Source organism: Balearica regulorum, chromosome 11 (assembly GCF_011004875.1).
Source record: "Balearica regulorum gibbericeps isolate bBalReg1 chromosome 11, bBalReg1.pri, whole genome shotgun sequence".
Classification (NCBI taxonomy): Eukaryota; Metazoa; Chordata; class Aves; order Gruiformes; family Gruidae; genus Balearica; species Balearica regulorum.
This window is the reverse complement of record NC_046194.1, coordinates 17752229-17767870: the sequence shown is the minus strand read 5'-3', so window position 1 is coordinate 17767870 and position 15642 is coordinate 17752229.

The following is a 15642-nucleotide window of genomic DNA, read 5'->3' as shown; positions in this document are numbered from 1 at the left end:
AAAAAATTGTACTGACAGCTTTTTAAAAGGTCACTATCTATGACGCCAAAACCTCTGCTTTAGTACAGTGTTTGCTGCTTGTTTCACTGCTAAATTAATCATCATCTCCTGCCTTGCTTCATGGACACAACGTCACAAAGACCACGCTGGCTTTTCACTACTGGGGGGATATCATGCAGATCATTTAGACCTAACTGCACAAGCCCCGTCTCCAGCATTGACTGCAGCAAATCCCTAGCTGGGAATATGGATTGGTGACAAGCAATCCCAGCAGAGAGCCCTTAAATCAAGTCACTTTGCACCATGGTCTGAGACACATCCCAAAGCTGGTTCACCTTCAGGGCACAGCACAAAGCTCATCCATCTGCTCAGACTTCTGCTGAGGAAAGCTGAGGGGACATATATATCTGTTTACAGCAGCATGTCAGTTTGGCTGTACTTGAGTTACTCTTAAAAGCTCTGAACTAAGTGTAGCTTTTTTTTTTTTTTTTTTTTGGTATTTAACAGAGTTGTTTCCAAAATTTAAAAAGAGACAATCACCTTGAATATGAACCCTGGAGTCTAGCAAATTTAAGCCTATACACAACAGACTCAATTTTCTGCATATACAAAATAAATAATATGCTTAAAGTTCTCATTCTTATTGATTCTGTAATGCACTTATTTCTATGGATCTAAATGCCTAAAAAGTTTTGCAAATCAAGTCCTTTCACTCAGGTTATATAGTTGGGGGGTTTGGATTCAACTATCAGATAACAGAAGCAGAATTTTTACATGAAATCACAGAAATTATCTGAAGTATAACAGTTTTAATTTAAATATTTAAAAAACTTCCTATAAGATAATTTAAATGTTTACATACTCTACAAAGTAATTTTTTTAATTCAGAATTAAGTAGAGCCACCTAGCATTTCAGGTGGCCCCAGAACTTCAATGGATTGTACTGAATGGCTGCTGCTGTAGCTGTGTTTTCTACACAGAAGCAACGTTTGTGACATTTAACCTCCAGATACTTAGCTTTTATCCCTTGGAATGCACAGTCATCGTTACTTACTGTATTATCCATGCCAGGAAGTTTTATTACTATACAAATAAGTTTCTCAGTACTGTTGCTAAAAGTCACCAAATGCGCTTCACAGATACATGGTTTCTTCTAGCAGTCAGGCAAAGCAGCCAGATTAACGGTGTTTTCACACTATGACCCATTGCCCAAACAGCTCACAGGCCACAGAAGAAATGAGTCAGAAAAGGATTACAGTCTTTCAGCAACAAGTTAAATGTGCATTCAGGATGGGTTTATCTCTTGGCTATAGTAAAAGCTTTGCAGGTCATAGTGACCAAAACACTGAAAATACTGCATTTCATATCACCTTCCTTAAAACAGGAGCAATATCTTTCTATGTTACAGTTTTTCTACAATAAGCTCATTAGCTTTCTAACTTACTTTAATTAGAACTGTCAAGATTTTAAAGTCTCACCATACCAAAATTCAACGCTGAAGATGTTCAAATTCCTATTCAAACTGAGAAGCTGAAAATTTATTGTGGGACAAAAATGTTTTGATAATACAAAAATACCTAATAGTTGGGGGTTTTTAAACAAGCATAATAATATCATGTAAAAAATTAAGCGTTTAGAATTTTCACATCAGAATTGTTTACTGAAATTGGCATAGCTCCATGAAATGTATGATTAAGTAGAGAAACCATCAGATAGAAAAATTTTCAAGCACATGTGCACAAGAGTGAGGTAACTGACTATCAGTTACATTCAGATGTATCAACATTCAGACGCTACTTCAGCTAAAGCCGCTTTTAAGGAAATGTAGTTGGATGGTTTGTTTTGAAGCCATTCCATAGTAGAGTTGAAAAGAGATCAGTTTCAGATCAAAACCAACCCAAAATTAAAAATTCAAAATCTTGTCAGAAAATCTGCAACATTTAGCAGAATTTAAGCTTTTGATGGAGGAAAAAATGCTTACTTTTGCAGAAATAATATTTTTTGCAGAAGTGGCATTTTCTTTCAGAACAATTTCTCAGAGGAACGGTCCCAGCCAACACTGCCTTCCAGACATCCAGCCGATGATGCTTCTACAGCTGCAATAAGTATTAAAACTCTGACTCCCAGGGACTAGCAAAGGTACTGCATCTTCTTGCTCTCATTACAAAATCAAAATAAAGAATAAGAAAAGGTGGTTTTAAATTCATAGCCACTTTAAAGGTCACAGAAAGTATTATACTATTACAAGATTAGCTAATTATATTATTTATGGAAAGCATTTGTTCTGGGAACAGAGATTAGACATAACTACAATTGGATGTGTCTGTGACAAATCTAGAAATAAAACAAAGCTCCCCTAAAGTCAAAGCCAAGATTATTTTTTTTTTCACCGTAAAACCATTCTGTACTTGCTGTCCTGGCATGAAAACTCCTTTCCATTATGTATTACCCCATGAACTGCTACTGGTAATGCTAATAGCTCTCAGCACTGTGCCTATAGCTGAACAACTAGTGGATGCTGAGATTTCAGCTGACTCGGCATCCAGCGACAAATTCAGGCTCTGTGTATACAGAGGAGGTGCAACAAATAAATAAAATTATTCCATTTGAGCTAATTTGAGGGATGAAACCTCCCCAAAGGACCAAGATAGAAGCAACAGAGAGAAAAATAACAGCTTAGTTTAGGGTTAGTAAGGAATTTGGACCTCGTGGCCTGGCAAAGCCTCATGTGTCCATAGTTTCAGAAGTGGATTACACGCTTCTGTTTGAGCTGGTTGGTAGTAAAAGCTGTCATAATTTCATGTTTCTTCTGATTTCTAACCGAACACTTCTAGTTGTTGATATTCATGAAGTGGAGTGTCCATATAAGCAATATGACACAACATTCTGATTACCTATGGTTTTGTCACCAAAGCATTCAGGATCCACTGCAATGGCAGTGGATGCAGAAGTTAAATAAAAATGTCATGGCTTATGTCAGAAAAGCGTCTTCTGCTGTATTTCCTCTCTTTACATAATTTAACTTCAAAGCATTTTAAGGCCAAGCTTCTCAGAAGAGGTTGATTTTAAAGGTTGAGGAGGAAGAGGTTGATTTTGCAACAAAAAAATTTACAGTTATAATTAGGCATTAGGCTAAGCCCATTCTTGCTCACACTGACTGACAAAAAGTCATTACCGATTGTTGGAGGACGGAGTACTCCAAATGGAAGGATGAATTCTACGTAATGGGGGAGATAAGACTATATTAAGCAGCCCAGAAAATTAGGGACAACTCAGAAAAATCTTCCACAGAAGGTCAAGTCTAAGAGTAACATGATGTGTGTAAACCTAGTTAGTCCCTGAGCAGCACCTTCACTTCCTTGCAGCACATGTAGTCATTTACACTGGGCAGAAGGGATATGGCATGGCAACTGCTGTATCCATGTTTTATATTCCTTTCCACAGACATTATCAAAAAAGTAGAAAATAACTGAGAACTATATCCAAATCTTCAGGACTTGCCAGCTAAAAAAAAAAAAACAAACCCAAGAACAACTAACTTATAAAAAAAGACCAAAAAAAATTGTATTCTTAAGCTTAATCAGCAACTGAGGAAATAAAGAAGCTATTGCGATTCTGCCGCACAGTGCTCTTCGCTCAGTCTGCAACACTGCCTCAAAGAGAGAACAATTGCCAGCAATCGCATTTTTCTGCAAGAGGAAGAAGGCAGAACAGATGCCACTTCCCTCCACATGCAGCAAGGCTTGTGTCACTCTTTAACCAACCTTTAGCTCTCCACAGTAAAATTCAAGTTTAAAAAATGACCCTGGCAAATCCTGGTCACCGTAAAATATTTGTATGTTGCTTGGGAAAAACAATAGCTGTAACATGGTAATCACTCTGCCATAACCTTTGCCATGTCCTATTCCCTTTGGGCCGCTCTGGTGGTCCGTTACCCAGAAACTGGTTTTAGCTGGGAGACAGATGGACTCTGGCTGTCCTGCAGGTAAGAGATGTTGCTGGGATCAAAACGGTGCTAACCTGGACTTGGATGCAGAGCTAGGCACAAAGAATCCAGGATCCTAATGTCTATATTTCTCCCCAAATTGCATTTCAACACATAGACCACATTTCTGTAGAGCAGAAAATCTGGCAAATGGGGCCTGCTTGTAATACGCTTTCTTTACGTTAATGAGATCTGTGTCACCTACTGCCTTCTCCCCTGCAACACACATTTTCTTCATTGTTTCCATTCTGAGCCAAAACAGTTGAAGTCTGAGCGTGTTGCTTAGCAATATAGGAATGGAATAAGGTATGCTTACAGTCTTCCTCCTCTGCTAGATGTCCTGTAGCGGCCATTACTAGAGAAAAATTGACTTTTCCATTATCTTCTTATTGTTTCCATAGTTTCTCCCCTGTTCCCATGGCATTTGCTTCAGCTCCCCCCCCCCCAATATTCTCACATTAACCTTTTCTTAGACACAGCATCTACTATCACCCCTCTCGTATATCTAACACATTTCTCAGCTGTAGGCTTTTTGATAGGAATTTTCCACCTCATTTTCATATAAACTAAATTCATTAGAGATTTAAGCAAACAAATCCTGAATGGACAATACCTGCAGGAGAAATAACCTCTGAGTAAGTAAAATACTTCCTTTATCTCTTTTAGCCAATGTTCAGTTGACTTTGTGGTGAAAAACTGCCAAACAGAAAGAAAAAGAAAAGGCACCTGAATCCCAATTTTGCGGTTTGGAAACCAAAAAGCTTTCTTTCAGAGCAAAATCCCTGACTTAATTTCAAAGGCATATGAAAATGAAAGCTGCATTGTACTCTCTTCCATTTTGGTGCCTGATACTCAAATAAGGTTTCACAACAAAATTAACAGTACGTGTAGGAGTCTCTTAGACTAATCTTTTCCATACAGCATTAGCTTCCTAAGACCTCTCTCTCAGGACTGGGGTTGAATCTTTCAGGCCCGTTTCTCGAGGAAAGCCATGCTGTATGTCTGTCAAGACCTTGTCTTGTTCTGAGAGAGGCAATGAGAATTTGTACAACTGGTTCTCTGAGGTTTGCTACCAAGTACAGGAACAGAAACACAGCTATACCTTAGCTGCAGGTAAATCACATAATGCATTAGTGTACTACTTCTCACTCCATCATGATAAAACAGACTGAAGAGATTTGTTTGTGCATTCAGGCTGGAAGCCTTCTCAAGTTTCTGTTGTGGTCATTATTAGATTTGTGATGTCAATAATCATGTTAGTACAAACGGTTAAGGGACAGTTTCCTTGAGAAAGATCACTGCTCAAGAGGGAATTATCCGTATCTAATTACAGTTCATGCTGCTGCTGGACATTCCCTTTGCTCTGCTGTCTGTCCACTGTCGTCATCTTTTAAAACGCACTGACTATGCTTTAGGCAGTGGATCAGGTATTTGGAAATCAAGGTCCCATTTATGAGTGTGACAGCCTGTGGTCAGTCAAACACGCGTGCTGCAGACCAGCCGCAGAGACAGTGGGCACTGAGCACATCCAACGCTCTTGGGGGAAGCTGGGAGCCGTAACTGTCACCCAGAGGACTCTGGAACAGCAGACCTATATCTTCCCTGTTGGAACAGGGTTCACTCCTGCCTTTCCTCCTGTGGTACCCTTCCCTGGCTCTTTGTCCTGCCTTGTCCTGCAAGGAGCCGCAACCTGCTGGAAAAGACAGCCTCGACAAGTCCGTAGAAGGTCACAGGCCATGCAGTCTCCATAGCAAGGACTGCCTTTTACTGTATGTATACACCCAGTACATGTATATGTATATCTAGTATGTATACCCACAAAGTGGGTGTCAATGGAGTGCTAATGACAGCTAATGAGTATGTGGAGCAATCTGGGGATGCAGCAGAGCCTGCTTCAGCAGCACAGTGAATAATATCAGAGGGACTGGTAAAGAAACACAGCTCTCAGCAACTATAGCCACACAGATGATTGGAACAACACAGTATGCTATAGCAAGATCCTTCTGTACAGACTCCTGCAGCAACTTTAATTGCAATTCCTTTAAATTTGTAAAGAGCCTGGAGGCTTGAGGTCCCACTCATTAACATTTTGGCAAAATCAACCAGTTCTGGGCTACTTCCAAGACACTCACATCTCTGGCAGAATCAGGTTCTTAGCCTGTATTCACCCTGACTCCAACTAAGAAAATAATTATATAAGATTTATTTTTTTATATTGCAGGCATGACAGTTATATCTAAACATTCTGCAGCTTGAGATATGTTTTCATAAATGCATCAATCATCCAAAGATTTTTGTCCAAGGAGTTTTCAGGAAATTACAATGAGCATCAAAGATCACACTATTCAGCAGAAATGATTTTAATATTAAAGTCTCATAAATTCCCCAATGAGTAGTGCTGCCTAGATTAAAGTCAAAACCCAGATGAAAAAAAAGTATTTACTTATTTATTTCAGAAGACAGAACGTGGAGAGCTGCCTCCTTCTGAAACCACTGGTTATCTGAGAACAAGCCTGTCTGGGCTTCGAGATCCTGCATCACACAAAACTACAACACCCTGAAAGCACCTGGGCTCAGCGCACTTGAGCCATCTACTTCATGAAACAGGACCAATGGGCCGGGATCTCCTGCCCGCTCCATCTGTAATCCCACCTGTCACATTGCCTGACTCCTGAGGGGCACACTTATGAAGTGAGAGTCAGATCCCCATTTTTTCTTTGACTTATTTTAAAACCTCTCCTTTTTTCTTATTAAGATGCTTTTTTTTCTCCCTACAGCTCTTCTAATCATCACTGTTGCAATTTTTACTTGCCAACTCTTGACTTGTATTTTTCTTCCATCCATGAAATAGCTTCTGTATCTCCAAATCAAATTAAAATTGTATGGTCAATGTTTCTGAGCAGAAAAGATCAGTCAACAGGGGAGATGGCTTCACTATCCATAATACATGCTCTGGCACCAATGTCATTTATGCATCTGCTTAACCAAACAAGACAAGCTTCAACACAGAAGATGGGGAAGGATATGATATAGCAGAAAAGTATTGAAATTAAGCTACAAAAGGCTTGCTGTCTGATCACTTTCTGTGTGGCCAGTATTCACACAGAAAGTGATCAGCGATTCAGTCAGAAGTGGCTGAGGGACAGCGCTGCTGCCTGTGTAATTGAACCTCCAGCACTGGGAATATCAAGAGCAGGTAGCAGTTACCCCAAGATCTAATGCTGCATTTTGCCTCATTTTAGATGGACTCTTTTTTGCAGCTACACTGGAGCATCACCATAACACAAATGTAGGGGTAAATGCAAGGTCACAGCAAACTCAGGCTTCTGCTACCTAGAATTTACCTTAGTTCTGTGGGGGTTTTTTGTTTGCTGCTCTGGTTTTTTTAAGGACAACAGAGACCATTTGAAGGTAAAATGAAAAGTTGATGCAGAACTTCATCTAGCTGCAGGAAAAATTGAAGATTCAGATGCCTTCCCTATATGTAAAAAGGGAACTACTACTGAAACATTGGTAATATCACTAGATCCAGAATAAAATGTTAAGTGTCCCTGTGGTATTTCAGAGGAATAAAAGGATAAAATGAACAGTTTGCAAGCTAATTCTCCATATGTAACAGAGTATTTGTCCAGATTTAGACTGTGATCTTCAGGGAGGCTAAGGAGTGATGGGTTCCCAAATCCCATTGAAAAGCAATGAAAATTCACCTTGTAAGGGAATTCAGATTCAATTTTTTGTTTCTACATTTCATCCTTTTAGTACCTAACATTCATAAAATTCATGAAAATATCTGAAAAGTTGTTTCAGTCAAACGGAATTCCAATGGCATATTCAAAAGAATTATCGCAAGTACCATTCTGGTGAAAGGGAAATATGAAAATAACAATACAGTCTGGACTTTCCATGTGTAAAGTGAAGGGAAAATAAACCAGCTATTAACATGTTATTAATTCTAAAGCATTAGCGATAGATACTGGAAGTTAAAGCAATGAACTATGAGTGTCAAATAGGTTAAATACGGTACAAAAGAACTTGAAAACATAAGACGCAAAGAGAATTCTAGATGAGGAAGAAATCCATTACTTGGAGAAGATTAATTTCTTTTTTTTTTTTTTTTTTTCAATCAATGTAGAAAAGTCGAGTAGATGTTTCTGGTTTGTATTTGATGGATACCATTGTGAATGAAAGAAAAAAAAAAAGAGGAATTTTCCTGAAGACAAGAAAGACCCAGCCCAAACTACTGCTGTTGCCAAATTAACAGGCCCAGATATTGAGCAGAGAGCTGAAGATCTCTCTGAATCACTGAGATCTACTTTTAGCATGTCTCAGAAAGGAGGAAAATTTTAAAGAAAGGTAGGACTGCCAGCTTAGTTTGTGTATTTAAAAGGGCAAAGGCAATGCAGGAAGGGCAGCAGTGGCTAGACATCTTACAGATTAACAGATGGTATAAACCTGATATTTACTGCCAGTTAACTGCCATAAGTAAAATGTATTTTAATACAGCATTTTGCTATGTAATACGTTTGGAGACAAGTCATGGTGTTCAATCAAAAACAGAGGTACAGAGAAAAGCTTAGACACCATCACAGGTAATTGCCTCAAGATGATTTCCCAATAGTCTGCAGTGGCAGAAAGGACTAATACTATCCCCGAATGTTTAAAAAGAAGACAACTGAAGAACAAAGTCAGTATCACCTCTAAGCCCAACATCGGTGAAACTGTTATTAGGTTGTTGCTCCTAGTCTAATGCAAGGAAGATGTGAAAAAGTGATAAGCAGTTTAAAGGAGAGCCACAAATGTGATTCATTAGCTAGGAAACATGCCTTACAATACAGGGCTTAAGGCATTAAATATATTTAGCTTTCAAGAAAAGCTTCAGCTGTAGCTTGATCACTGTACATACAGGTGAAAGAGAAAGCTGTGGTGGCAGCTTTTCAAACTTGTTGACAAAGGAAAAACAAGACCCAACAGATGGGAGTTGAAGTCATACAAATTCAATCTGGAATAAGAAATAATTTACCATCACAAAGCTAATTAAACACTGGAACAGTTTTTCATTGAAGGTGATAGACTTCTCCTAATGTAAACCTTTAAAATGAGATTAAACACTTTTTAAAATATGTTCTTTAAATGATACATGATTCGAAGTGCTGCACAAGATTCATCCTCAATAGCCCCTTACATTGCCCCTGCACTGACTTCAGTTTCTGCATATTACTTGCAGCTTTGCATGAGGATATCTTACCTATTTAAATATTATGTCATAAGGCAAATGCAGACTCCTGTAAGGTTGAGGAATGATTTCTCTTCTTCCCCTTACGGCCCTACAAGACATTGGTCAGATTCTGGATATTTTTTTTTTCCCAGATTCTGAAATTTGAAAAACTGTCTACGGCTAAAGCAAAGACTGCACAAGAGGTTACTCAGCACTCTAACATGGCACTGAGGAGCACCAGTGTCTCTGTTTCAAGATTAAAATGCCAAGCAAATCTGAAGTCAGATATTCAACCTCAGCAAATAAAAATTTTATCTCATTATTTTACCCCACCAGTTGCTTTGGATTTTAGGGGGGGTTTTGCCTACTCTTCAGCTTTGGCTTCTAGAATTACTTAGGCAAATTTCACCTAATAAAGTCCTTAGTAGTTAACACAGTTGGTGTTCTGGGGACAACTCAGTCTCTTCTAATTTCTTCTTTCAGTACAGAAGCTGAAAATCAAAATGTTCAAATTAACCAAGTCATCAGGGTCAATCCAAGCATACTTTGGTGAAATGTAAGGAAAACATCACATTAAAAAAGGAGGGAAAAGATACATATGTCCTTTCTGCTCTGAAACTGCATAATAAGGATGCCCGTACACAGCACTGAAGGTTTATACACACATATAAAATGCAGCTTTACAAATAATAGGAAAAAGACAAATCTTTTGACCTAGCACCTCTGTGAGCCTTACTGGAAATGCCATGCGAATGAGCATTCCATTAGTGCTGCCACTGAAATGCTCTAATTATGCACTTTCAGCATGTTACTGTGTTTTGACAAGATTTAAGCTGATGGCACCAAGGACAATTCTACCACTCAAAATAGTTACTAAAATAATCTTGTGTAACACAAACCACTGGGAAATACAGTCCATAAACCGGCTTCTCAAGCTTAGAATGACCTTTTACCCTCTCCTTTCACCAGATGAAAAAAGAAAGAAAAAACACAGTGTAGTAGGTTGCTGAGATGTGTGCAGCATTTGACAACCGGGGCCAAAATCTACTTTCATTTGCATGGCTAAATAAGTACAGTAGTCCTTACCCCAAATCTCAGATGACTCCCCAAAGCCACTGCAATCTGAAAGGTTAACAACTGGAGATGTATTTTCTTAACTCAAGCAGAAAGAAAGGAGGGAAACAAGGAATGTCAGAGACGGTAACTGCATACACTTTATATATATTCAGTGAATCTTATTTGCAGAAAACACTTCAACTGCTACTCTTTCTGTTTAAATATTCTATGACTGGAGAAAGTCAATACCTTTTTGCTTATCTCATTCTTATTTATAACTGCTTATTACATTTTAATTACTCCAACTGTTCTATTGGATTTCCAGGCAAAATGTGCTAAAAGCCCATGTAAGCAATATATATTTTATTAATGAACTCTGATCTACCATCATCAAAGAGAACATTTGATTTCTCCATTTTTGCCACACTGATACCACACTACCCTTGGATTCTAGGTGGTAGCTTTATTTCCAGATTTTCTGTGCTCAATCATCTTTCCCGCTTATTAATAATAAATATCCTAAACTACCCACAAATATCATTAGAAACTGATTTTCCCCAACCACCTCTTCCTTCAATGACAGCCAATGCAACTAACTACAAATTAATATCATGAAAAGTAGAGAGGGGAAAGCGGAACAAGCATAAGCAAGTCAGAAGCATCAACATCTGCAATTAATATGAATGAAGGAAAACTGTGTGCAAAAACTATTATCTGACCTAAGCTGAAGTACACTGAAATCAACGGAAGTCTTTCAACCTACTTTGAGGTCAGACGCTATCACACCAGTTCTAATCTGAGTCCAGGGCTCAACAAAATTCCAGTTCAAACACACCTATATTATGTATAATGATAACATATAGTACCCATCTGTCAATGCCACATGCATCTCTCATCTTTGAAGGTTTTGCTTCTGCATGGTTGGTATTTCCAATATGAAGATAACCAAGGGTTGGAAATTCCCTTGGCAGGAATCTTAACTCCCTAAGTTTTCATAGGAAAGGGGAAGCAAATATACTTTTCTAGTAAGAACATCAGTATTGGGCTACAGCAAACTAAAGGGAAAATTCCACGACTAATGTTTTGATGGCTCCCAAACGCCTGTCTAGATAATCAAGTCATGTACGTTTGAAATAACTTATAGAAGAACTTATTTACAAGCACATAATAGAATAAGTTCAGTCCTGTGTCTGCTGTGGAGTTGTGATACAGTTAAAAACTCTATTCCTGCTGGATAATCTGTTTCTTCATAACACGCTCTATTAGCATCAGGTACCTTTTTAAAATTTACTGCTCTTCTTTCCCACTGATGAAATTCCAAATACCAGGATTGTATCTATGTTTAGTGACCTACCTCACAAATGTGTTATGAAGCTTAATTAGTTAATGTTTGTTCAATGCTATATAAATTCTAAGCAGTAGTTTTAAGACTGGTGTGAAAGTTGTAATTTGCTGGCTAATACCAAATTTCTGCAAGAGTTGTTACATATTCAAAAGACATTCTGCTCTCTACTCCCAGATCTGTGGTTGTCACAGTGATTAAAACTCCATGTTTCCTAAACAATTAACTAACATAGTCTATTAAATCTCATTTTATTACTTTGAATGGATTGAGATGGTACAATAATCCAACTCGGAAGCAAGACAGAATTTACATATCTCTTTCGGAAAATGGATGAGACATAAAATGAACGACATGGTGGATAAAACCAAATCCTAGCGTGTTCTCAGTCTGTTTTGCATTTGATTTTCTCTGCTGTACTATAAACAAGTTTTAGCAGTGATAGACTCAGATTATGTAGAAACCAAAGAGAGAGGAAGATCTCTAGGCTACCAACACAATTCACTTTAAACAGAACGACCACATCACTCAGTATGTTTTGACAAATTTAAATGTGCTATCAGCTCAAATGTTTGTTTTCTTTGACTAGTACTGCTGGAGACAGTACTGTATGTTGCATGTCCCATGCTGCAACTTAAATTCAATTTTGTGATTTGGAAAGGTTTTCTGTATAGTGTTTCAAATGGAATATATGACCTGCAATTCATTTATATTTCCTATGCAATTAGTAGCTGGCAAGTAAAACAAATTAGGTGCTTGATAAACACACACAATTATATTTTCAAAGCAGTTGTATTTATGCTTGGAAGGAAGGACAGTTTTATGAATATGTAATCAAGGATGTAAAATTGGAAAGAAAACAAAATAGAGCACAGTTAATTTGGTGGTAGCGACAAATTAACACTATGCCAAGCCCCCTGCACATGCACTGCCCTGATAAACTTGTTATTGGCAAAGGTTCACTCTAAGAGGAGCTTGGTAATCCTTCTTCTGTGTTTGCTCTTCTTTATTACTCCTTTGAGAAAATATTGTTTATAAAATAAAGATCTGCACAAGCAAAGATAACAGAGTCCCCATTTCCTGCCTAACCTGTTTAATAGCTAACAAGCTGGGAATATATAGCTCTCTCTTTCTATTTCCTTTATATATTTGGCTACAGGTGTGTGCTGCACACCAGTGATTACCAAGCATTCATGAGCAGCTGTGCCTCCAAATAAAAGATGAAACCCAACTGAAAGTTTGTTTGAAATGGAAGTCAAACCTGGCAGATGGCAGCGTCCAGAAATAGCACCACTGAAACTAAATTTTTTTGTGCAGCTAGTGCTCCAGAGCACTAGTGAGAACAGGGGGAAGGACGAGTCAGCAATGATCTATAGGGGTAAAAGGGAAAAAAAATAAAAAGGGCAGTTTTAAGAGGAAGGAAAACCAGAGGGGATGAGAAGAAAGGAGGGGAAAATAGCTTCAGATATCAACACCTAAAAATAACCCCAGAAACTTAGAGAAGGATCTATTAGCAAAAGGAAAGGATTACAAGTATCTGTGAGCTGGGTTTATTCCTAAAGCAAAAGAAAAACCAGTGAAAGTATATGGAAAAAAGATTCATTTAGAGAAAGAAGATGAAAACTGACCAGCTGTCAGGATCAAACAAAGAAGAATTTAAATCTTAATATGCTTTTCATACATTGTGGAAAGTCACACTTTCTTTGATATATTGTGGAAAGATGTACATCTAAGCTTTCAAAGAGCTATAGGGGTGTAAAGGCATATGCCAAAAGGAACATTCAATGGATTCATTTTAGGTATTTTGCAAGAGAACACTGTGACTCTGGGGGGGGTGTCATTATTTTTTTTTAGCCGCAGACACTGGTGGCCAGCAGCTCTGGCCACGTAGTTTTCACCAAGGCAGAGCTTTAGGGGTTGCAGTGCTACTAGCAGAAGCCGTGTTTCCCTTACACAACCCTGTTTACAGCTTACTACAATTTTGTGTAATTATTTGAGCCAAAATTTCCCAGAAATGGCCTACAGCTGAATTTGAGAGGAAACACCACCTAAAGTGATTCAGCCTGTGGCCATTCCCCATTGGACTGATACCACACTCTCCCTCCAGTGATGGTAATACCTCTGCATGTCACAGTGGTCTTTGTAAACACAATTCATCTTTATCAGGGATACAGGCTTTTGCCTTTGATGTAGTTATGCATAGCTCCACTCTGCAAGGCCTAAGGAATTCTCAATAAGAAGTTTTGAAAGTGTTTATATCGCTTTTCAAAATGGGACTTTGCCCAGGAAAATCACAGAAATCTTCAGAAAAAACCCCATATAACCAATTCCAGTTTCATTGACTGGCGTTAAATGAATCCTATTGCTCCTTTCTAAGTGAGGAGGCCAGAAGAAATGAGTTGCTATCCATTCACTATGCAACACACAAGGTGGAAAAATATAACGTGACAGAGTAATTAGAAACTGCAAATTAAGATCACATCCAGATGTAGAAATAACCTAAAACTTGAACCTTCCACTTTAGAAACGTCTTTTTTCATTTAAACTTGTCTTTTGGCTGCAGCTGATGTCAGACCATTCAGTAGTCTGAAATCGGCAAAATCATAGGGCAGATTATTCTGATGAATTTAAGAGATCTCTAATCATGCTGCCGCTGTTCTGCATCTCGTTGTTTAGGGAAAGCTGACAACCTTGCCTCCCTGACAAAAATTGTTACAGATGATTCAGACGAGTTGCTCGTGACAACCACTTTGCCAAAATCTTCTAATATGAGTCACTTTATGATGATTCATTTACTTTTCCATCATTTTAAAACAAACTTCCCTATGTGAAAAAATTTAAAGACCTCATTGAAGAGACAATTTGCGATTGCAAAGCTTTATTTTTTATTAGAGACAGAATTGCTGCTTTGCCAAAACAAAGCTCTTCTGAGCAATTTTCATCTATTTCTGGCCTTGTAAACCATGCCCAATTTGAGTTCAATGTTGAAAACCGTGAGATCAGATATTCTGCAGCCTGGGTGGGTTACTAGGCGACGCTGCAAAGTTCTGCAATCTTATCCAAAATACCAAGCTTTCCCAAAACTACAGCCATTACATTGTATTCACCCATCAAATAAATGTCTGGTGCAATTAAGTAAAAAAACTTGTGAAAATTTTCTTATTTGCATCAACAGTTTATCTTTAAAAGTTAATTCTACACATCTTTCATAGCAACTGAGGCTTTCCTGTACAATGAATATTTGTTTTGCTAAGGAATTGTCAGGTAAACGCTTTACAAAATTTGGAGCTATTGAGATCTATTGATTAGGGATTTCTATGTTAGACTTGAGGTCTAAGATTTTTTTTTAAATGTCCCCAGAAGATCAGAATTCTGACAAATCCTTAACAGAGAGCTACACTGGAAGTGACACACAAATATACTTATTAAAAAAAAAATTGTCTTAATGTATTTAACCAATCACAATGGCTGTTGGCAAACTTATAACCAAGGGAATCCCCCTAATACTGGGAAATTTCACTCATTTCAACTCCCCAAGAGCCAGTGTCTATGATTCCCAGATGAACAGTCATACACAGGTTAGCAGAATTCTGTAGAGACCAAAACCAAAGAAAGTTATCTTTATTGCTGCTATACTGATGGACTTCCGAGGCAATAGCATGGATTAACAGGCCTCTGCTAAATACAGAGAAGCTAAACAGACAGCCATGGGTTGAGGGAGGAAATTAAATTACTCCTTACAGTCAATTAACAATAGGAGTGTGACAGGAACACCAAAACCAAGGGAATACAAAGTCAAATTTGAAGCTATGTCCTTATCAAATGCTGCTTTCCCAAAGGATACGTGATTGCAAAACAGCAGATTTTACAAATTGGGCATGCTTTCCTCTACAGTTATTAAGTCTCTGGAGGGAACTGAGGATACTCTTTCAGGAATCCAGATTTTGCACATCACGTTTGAAGGTTAGAACTGTGATGCCCAGGTAGAAGAGCTTGAGACTTCTGAAGAGGCTGAAAGAAATTTCAGCTATGCAAACATCATTC